We start from the raw sequence: 9043 nt of genomic DNA, 5'->3' as shown, positions 1-9043 counted from the left end.
GAGCAAATACTGTGGTTATTTTTGGAGAACATGTTTTCTGTCAATCATTTCTTTGATAAGGCTCTGTTCTAAAGGATTTGATATAACGTTGTGTTTTGCTGTACATACTAATATGCATTCTACTAACATCGTCACAGTGCAATAGGATCTGGTACTGAGAGTCTCTCTCACTTAATTCTGTTGAAAAATTTCTCATCGATTTAAACACACATTGCATTTAGCACCAAAATTCCAGGTGGGATAGACTAATAGTAGTAGTGTACATGTAAAATACGAGTTCTGGTGTATTAATTTATGAGTATATAAGTAAATAATTAGCCAATTTTAATTTTGCTTAGGGAGGCTACCTGAAGTAAGTTTGTATGTGGAGACAAAGGGACTGGATCCTGCAGCACTGGTGTAAATAATTGTTCGGTGGTTCTGTGCAGAATGATCCTCAGTTCATAGGTGAAGCAGGAGAGACACGGGCCTTTAGATCCATTAGTGCCCACAGCTGGTCAGCTTGCTCCTCCACTGACACCCATCTGGGGGGAGAACAACTCCAAAAGCCGCAGTTTGCACTCGCAAGTTGCTGCCTGTTGCTGTGTGCTGAAAATAGCCAGTTTGCCATCTGCTGGGTGTCTGCGCCTGCCTCACCATCCTGCCTCACTTGCATCGGTTAATGTGCGGAGGAGAAGGAAAGGGAGAGGTTTGGGATGAAGGCTGTTCCCTGCTCCAGCCCACCTGGGTGGGAAGGAGAATAGGGACCCTTTTCCCCCCCAGCTTACGCTCACAGGCGATGCGCAGCCACGCTGGTGTCCTCTGCGCCAGGGTTGTACCGGCTGGTGCAGCACGATAGAGAAATAGCCAAGCCCGCCTGGGACAGACCAGGGTTGGGGGCACAGCGAGCTGGTAGGACGGTGCTGATTTTGCTCCCCATCCTGACCTTCTAAAGCTCGTTACACGTGCTTGCACACTGCTTTCTGCCTGCCAGACATAGGGAGACATTTGAAAAAGGATAAAAAAAACTTGTGACTTTTTGCTCCTTTTACACCAGTTTCTTTTCTGAGGCTATTTTTCAGGTCCTGATGCATACCTGCTATGGTAAGGGTTTGAGTGTGCTCATTATTTTCGCATCCTTTGTCTTGCTAAGTAGTCAGAGAGCTCTAGGATGGCTGTGCTGAGGAAAGGGGAGTGCTTCAGCATAATGTGGACACTTACAGCTTGGTTTGGGTAATCGTTTCCTTTGAGTCGCTTACTGAGGAAGAGTTCCTGAAAAAGCAGTGCTTGTATAAACCCTGCATCAACAGCTAATGAAAACTTAAATCCTTACAGTGATGGTGCATGACATTTCCGTTAAAATTATTGCCAGTGGCTCTGCAATCTGGGAATCTCGGCAGGGACACCAAGTGTTGCACTCCAAGACTTGGTGTCCCTGCTGAGTGTTGGGCTGCCCCATGCTAACAAGTCCTTGTTTCTTTGCCTTAAGAAGCATCAGCGCTGGTATTTCTTCCTTGCAGAGCCTGGACATGAAATTAAACATTCAGGAGGTACAGCAAGGGAGTTGAAAACAAAGTCAGGTAATGGAAGATAGAAGGAAAGAACAGAAGAAATCACATTCATTAATTGGGGTGATGTTGAACTGCTCTTCACTTGTCTCTTGGTTACAGGAGAGTGCCAAAGCTCTGAGCTTAGCTCTTGTTTGCTATTTAACAAGCATATCTGTATGTACATGTGCTTTACCGTGGGCAAGCTTATGGAACTATTAGTAAAAGCTTTTAAGTTGTCAGGTCAAATCTGCCCAAGCTAGCAGTTAGCAAAGCTTCTGGGGCATGTGGCCTGACTTTGTAGCCGGTCATTGCCTCTCCCTGAGTGTCTTTGTCAAAGAAATGGACACTGTCTGAGCTTCTGCTTCGTGTCTTTCCATGCACCTCTCATTCTGACCCCGCGTTTGTGACCTTCCCCATGTCTTTGCTCCTGAGCTCTGTAAGATGCAGATGCTGTGGGCAGGGCTTGCTCCTCCCGGGGGCTGTGAGCACCGTCCTGGACCCGAGAGCAGCAGTTCTGCTCTGAGAACGTGGGGGAAAGAGAGTGTTCATGTCAGTGCACGGGAAAGAAGATTGATCTTCTTGAGGGATTTGAATGCCCAAGTCCATTAGAGTTTCCTGGGAATTATGAACTCAGATTCATGCTGGCATACTTCGGAAATCTTTTAAAATTAAGGACCAAAAATCAATGCATTGCAAGACTCCCAGCATGTAATTCTGAACCCATTAAGAGATTTGTGCCAGTTTTGAAAATAATCTTTCTATTTTAAATATTACTTTGAATGTATTTTGAACTTGTGTATCTGGCAGAAAGGGAACAGTTAAATCAAAGGAAAGATTACCTTGTGTTACTTTAATTGTGATGGATGGAATAATTTTCTGAAGGAAAATATCTACAAAGCATATCGAAGTGCAGAAGCAAAAATGAAAATTGGTCTCGGCTGTTCCACGCCCTATGATAAATGTATATTTATGTAATGCATTCCTTCTCATATCTTGATAACACTATGGGCCCACAGTGCATGAATTAATTCCACTGAGAACTGCAGTGAGATTATCTCTGAGCCTGTGTAAGCACAAGGAATCAGCATTTACTCTCAGGTCCCATATGTATTCATTTATACTTTTATGATTTTAGAGCTGCATCCCTGACTGGATGAACTGCACCAATGTCTAGTGTTATTCAGGGTCCAGAAAACTATCACATGGCTATTGCCAGGGCTTGCTTCCACCGTCAGTGCTGCGGGCCAGAAAGTGGAGGTTGGGGTACACGGGATTTTGTGACAGCCCTACAACAGGCAGTAATTTCTCTTCAAGTAGAGCAACTCTTAGGAAGCAACTTTAGGTGGCTTTCCAGCTTCTCTGCACTGGGGCAAAACTTCTCTTGGGAGTAAAATTTTGCCTGTGCAGGCAGTGTGGAGAGGAAAAACAAACCTGGCATTGGGACTGGAAATAATTCACTGATCACTACGAGACCAGCTCATCCTGGAGTCCTGGGAAGATGATCTGGGAGCCCCAGACCTTGAGTGGGTACAAAGCCATATAGTCATATTCTGTCCTGGTCCCACTGACCTGCTCCAACCACGGTGCAGGACCGTATGTAAAGCAGTGCAATGAACAGGCTGGGTTTGTAGATACAGCATGAAATATCTTGCCAAATAATAGTTTATATGAATCTGCGTGATGTATAGACAGTGCTTCGACACACGCTTCTCCTATCACCAACAGTTAATTATAATTGTTAACTGCAGGTTCGGTGATAGTGTCCTGCACAACTGCTCTAATTGTAAATGATAACATTTCACTAGAGGAAAAATCACTCTGTTCTCAGGAACACTGAAGCCCCAGTCGTCAGAGTAAGTGAATATCCTGTGGTGCTCTGTAATGAGAGCGCAGCGGGTGAAAGTGGGAGGGCTGTAACAACTCGTGTGACGACTGTGCCCTTAATTCAGGGTTCTCTGCATTAATGCTTCATCTTGGAAGCTGTAAGAGGTTGAAGAATCTAAAACCTGCCATAAACTCTGTCTCTGAGTTAAGCAAGACTAAGGTTGCTTTGGTGAGAATGAAATAAAGGCATCAGCTCACCTTCTGCTCCCCCTCCAGCTGCTGGAAACTGAGGTATTCACAATCTAAATATATTTCCTTGACTGTGGAAAACATCATAAATATGAGTTAGGGACATTTTAATTCCCCTGGGTGCCTGTGGAAGTCTTTGCCGCAGTGTGGGCAGGGGTCCTGCTGGCCCACTGTCCAGCTGGGACCTTCCCATCTGTCTTCAGAGCCCCACATCCCACCTAACAGCGTGTCAGGACCAAACGTTTCAGTGGAGAGGTGCCAGCGAGGCGTTGCACAGCAGGGAGGGTGAGCTGGGCTGTGCTGTGTGAAGGAGAAGCCATGGAGCGTGCAGGATGCAGCCTCCCGGGGGCGAGAGCCCAACCAACCTCTTCTTGTCTGCAGTTTCCACTCGGCAATACAACACACGGCTTGAGAGTCTCTCGCTCCCCAGTGTAGCTGCTTCGCATGCCGCTGTGTTTAGCTGAACGTGCGCATTTCTCTCCTACTCTGACAACTGTTAACTTGCTGCCATCCAAAGGACTGGTGTTTGGGAACGTCCTGGAAACTCATGTATGGGAGAAGGAAAATCCCCTGTTGTTTTCAAGTTGTGGGCAGCAAAGCTCAGCCAGCCCATTCTCTTGGATGAGGCTGGTAAAAAGGAAAACATGGGGAAAAAAGATATCTTCTGTCATGTATGTGGGGCCAGGGAGGTGAAGATGTGCTGACTGTTTGTGGGAGCAAAGAAATTTTCCCCATCTAGTCTATTGTTCAGAAAGGTATTAAGTCACTAGTGAAATCTGTATGACTTTTTTCTTCAGAAAATTAGACAAGAAGTGGTAGGTAAGTGATGATTTTCTTAAATCTGTCCTTTTTGGAGGTTTAAATCTAGTTAGTGATCTATACAACAGGTTCTCTGACTGTATTTTTTGTGACTTGGCTTTACCTGGAAGGGTACTGTGTGAGTGCTGAGCACCCAGTGCTCCCAATCCCAGCAGTACAGTCAGCAGCAAGTTCTCGATACCTCGAGAGACTAGAGAGTATGGAAGGAAGCACAACAAAACATAAAGGCTGTCTGAAGCCACCGTGCTTATTGTCAGCTCCCTCCAGGGTATATTATCTTTCTCTAAACTATTCCAATTCCTATTTCAGCCCATAAGCTGCTGGCAGCTGCTCTGCTCTGCCATTAGAGCTTCTACCTCGAGCACAGGAGTGACAGTGCTAGGTGCTGCGGGAGGTGATGAATGGCTTGTGCGAAGCTGAATGGCATTTTGTCCAGCACGTGACATTTTGTTGTGAAAGAATCATATGTGCAAAGGTACAGTAACAGCTTTTGCTTCTAATTAAAGCTGCATGTGGAACCTATGGAGCTCTTGGGACTGGGGAAACAAAGCTGCAGTATAGGTTTTTACACCTGTGTGCTGTGGGATTAAAGCCATTAGTATTTGAGGTTAGTATTGGCTAACCATCCCTCTTGGAACCTTTTCTCGCTAATGAGAATAGCTGTGGGATAAGAACGCAAAGATTTTGAGTTGTGAAAATGTGTGTTTGCACTGCTAATCACTTGAAAAATCAATCTCCAGAACTTCATTTGTTAGGAGCAGCTGATTAGCTGCTCTCTATGCTTTTTCCCTTTTAATAAAACCCCTGAGCTGAACAACAGAAGGGCTATAATTAAGGAGCCCTTTTTTTCCTTTCCCTGTGACATGCTGGCAAATGTTAGCCAGCAGGTAGCCTGGCATAAGCAGGACAGAAATGCCTTTGCACTGCCTGTGTGAGCCCAGGCTTCACCTGTGCAGAGGGAGACGGGGGCTTTGCTCCTCTCTGCACTAGCGTTGACACACACCGAGTCTGGTCACACTTGTGCTGGATTTGGCAGCCCTCTCTGTCCCTTGCTCAGCTGTCCTGGTGGGGATGCTCCTCCTTTGCCAAACAGCAAACTGTACCTTGAAGGTGACAACAGGAGCCACAGCAGACTCAGACTCAGTTTCCCTGGGGATCTTTCTCAGTGACCCCAAGTTAGATGACGATGAAGATGACCCAAACATCTTTTGACCTAGCCAAAGATAACTCAGAGGTTAATATTTTGTGATCCTGTATTTTATCCTGGAGAGTAATGTCTTGAATGGGAAAGAATAATTCTGAAGACTAAAGAAATGAATGAAAATTGTAAAGATTCATGCTTCTCTTAAATGACATCCCTGTTCAAAGGTAAATAATACAATTTGACTAGCAAGGCCATAGGTATAAAGGGGGCTCAGTGAATAAATTTGAGGGCTTTGGTTTTTTTCTGACTGATACCTTCTGGTTTCTTAATGTCCACATATCAGCCATCTGGCACTGAGAAGGTTTTTAGCATGAAAAATTAATTAGATACCATCTAAACATAATTCTGCCTTGATTTTCTGCAATGCAAAAAATAGTTTGTACCCATAAAACACTAGCGGGAAATATGCCAATAAAATAACCATTCCTCTTAAACTTTGTGTTGATTTAGTTCTTTTTCAAAAAAATGAACAACTTTCCTAGCTAAAGGTGTGCCTTGTGCAGGTAGTCACTGTGCTATCCAGGTTGCCCAACCCAGCCTGTACTTCAGGTGTGACCAATACAACCTGCTGCCTTGGCCAAACAGCACTGGCTAATAATGACAGATTGTGCGATAATGAGTTTATGATGTGGACAAATAATTATTAGGGACCGAAGCAATTCCATCAAGCCTTGTGACTTGCGACCAAGTTGGAACTTTAACTCTGGTTCCAGAGATAAAAAAATGTCAATACAATAAAAGAGTGAGATGGTGAAAGAATTTTGGTTATTTTTCTTCCTTCTTTTCAAAACTGAGCAAAGAAAAAAATCTGATTGTTTCATAAATTCAGGCTCTGCATATTTACATGGAGGCCACCAGGAGAAAAATATGTGGAAACTGCAGGTTTACTAGCAGAATGGCAAGCATGACGGTGGAATTTGTCAGGCAGCTCAGGCACGAAGCTCAGCAGGTTTGGATTCTCTTGGGGTTTTGTCTAAATTCTGTATGAATTCATTGACAGTACAGTGTCTGACTCACTGTGTTTTACAGTAGCGTTGGTGTAAGGTGTGGTAAACTGGTAAACTGAGAGGTCTAGGTTGCTCGGGAAGAAGAGTTGACACAGTGCTCGTGCAGGAAGCAGTGCGGCTGCTCCCAGTAATGTGCAGACAGGGATTGCTGGTCCTCCCCGGCTGCCTGGACAAGCTGCTGGGAAGTGAAGCAGAGTAAGTAGACCCAGACAGGGATCTAGAGCTCAGTTTGTCCTGACCTTTCACCACACTTAAAATGAAGCAACTGTCCTGCAAATCTTTTCTTAGTGATATCCAACACCTTCACAGTTTGGAAGCATTTGAAGAGCAAAACACTTGCCTGGGAAAAGTTGCCTTATCGAATTGGAGGGATACTGATCCCCCTAAGAAGGTTCAAGACTTATTTTTTAACGAGGGTATTGCTGTACCTATATTTTCTGATAGTTTTGGGAGTAATGAATTTTTGTTACTTTTTTTCTCCAGAGGATCTGGAGATGTTCAACTAGACGTGGAAGTAGACTGTGTGTAATGAAGCATGACAAACCACTTTAGTCTGGCTATGCGCTCATTAATATCAGATCAATCAGCCATCTGGCTTGGGAAACTGGAATAATCTCAATTACCAAAGTGTACGTATCCCTTTGGGAACTGCAGTTAGCTGCTGAGCTCTCTGAACCTTCCCTTTCTGATACAGAACATCTTAGAGAAGTGCCCCACTTCATTTGCATGTCCTTCACAGCAGCTTGCTGACAAATACGGACAGAGGACAGAGACCAATTAATAATATATTTTTAAATGGGCTACTTGGCACTTGTCAGGCCACACCTGGAATACTGTGCTCAGTTTTGGTCCCTGCTATACAAAAAAGATGTGGGCAGGCTGGAGAGGGTCCAGAGAAGGGCCACAAAGATGATCAAAGGACTGGGAAGCCTGCCTTGTGAGGAAAGCTGAGAGATTGGGTTTGTTCAGCCTTGAGAAGAGAAGGCTTAGGGGAGACCTTATCACCATGTTCCAGTATTTAAAGTGTTGCTACAAAAAAAGATGGAGACTGTGTCTGAGTTTGTTATGTCCCCTGCGGGAGGATGTGGTTGGTCATGGTCAGTGCATCAGCTGGGGTATTGCTGTTCCTGGGACAACCTCCTTTTGTACGTTTGACAAATCCTTATTTCTGGAGTCCTTGGCATGCCAGAACTAGGGGCTATTACGCTGTAAAGTTCTTCATAAAGTACACTTGAAAGGTTGAGTGTCTTCTATGCGAGTTGTTTTCAATCTATGAAGTCCGGCTGAGTTACCTGCATCAGAAGAGAGCTGGAGTGGAAATGCAGCACCTTTTTCATTCTAGTTTCAAGTCACTCTTTACAAAGTCTAGCTCTTTGTGTTTGTTGTGTCCCAAAGTTGACAGCATTTGTTCTCATCCTTTTCTGATAAGGTTAAAACCCGCCATCCTGATACAGCATGTGACGTGGCAGCAAGCTCCGCTCTGTGCCTTTCAGAAAGGCTGCCCTCAGGTGAGTCCTACAGGCTTTAGCTGTGTTGGGTAGGCTCAGTAAAGGATTAGTGACTTGGTCCAAAATAGCCTCAGAGACTTTCTGAGCCGTGAGGTGTATCTAAGAAGGAACTGCAGATGTTACTGCATCTGATCTGAAGACAAGGTTGGTCATTCCAGAAAGACTCTCTCTCAACCAGCAATATCAGGTATTGCTTCTTCCCGCAGATCTTGATTTGTTTTTCTGTAGGCTGTTTCAGAGTTTTCACCCTACTTTGCCATTTACTGAAAAAAGTAGCAAGTCACGTGGTAATGCCTGTCCAGTTTGCCTCGCTATACAGCAGGAGGATTTGCTTTGTAAGGACTAATGGGCAAAAAAAGTAAGTAAGTCCAAGGAGAACTGTCCAAAGGACATTAATTTATGCCTTGCACAAGATCCAGACCTTGTGAGATTGCTTCCACAGACCATGTGAATACAGAGTGGTTTCTACATTGCTTTTCAATCTGAAGAAGCAAGACTTGTCTGGACTTAGAGCCCTTTGGAATTTTGTTTTGTTTTGGGTTTTTTTTTTTGGTTTTGTTTTGTTTTGGGGTTTTTTTTGGTTTTTTTTGGTTTTGTTTTTTTGTTTTTGTTTTTTTTTTCAAGTTGATCCCCTCCCTTCCCCACTCATTTGCTGCTTCTCAGCATCCAAGTGTGCGAGTAGGTCTGTGAAGATCAGAGGCAGTAGCTGAAAATTGAATTTGGAAATTTCGCTTCTCTTCCTGGAACACAGTAACCGCAACTGTGGTCTCCTCAAGGATTAGAAAGCTTGTGCTTCTTAAAGGATCTCAGATTATCCTCACTGATAGGTTTTTTGGAAGGAAATTAGGCTCATCTAGATTGTTTTATGTTTACAACAATTATCTCTTTTTGCCTGTTTCATAG

The sequence above is a fragment of the Athene cunicularia genome (genome assembly GCF_003259725.1).
Source record: "Athene cunicularia isolate RWA chromosome 13 unlocalized genomic scaffold, athCun1 chr13_part1, whole genome shotgun sequence".
NCBI classification, from domain to species: domain Eukaryota; kingdom Metazoa; phylum Chordata; class Aves; order Strigiformes; family Strigidae; genus Athene; species Athene cunicularia.
The sequence above is the reverse complement of the archived record's forward strand: the minus strand, read 5'-3'. Positions refer to the sequence as shown.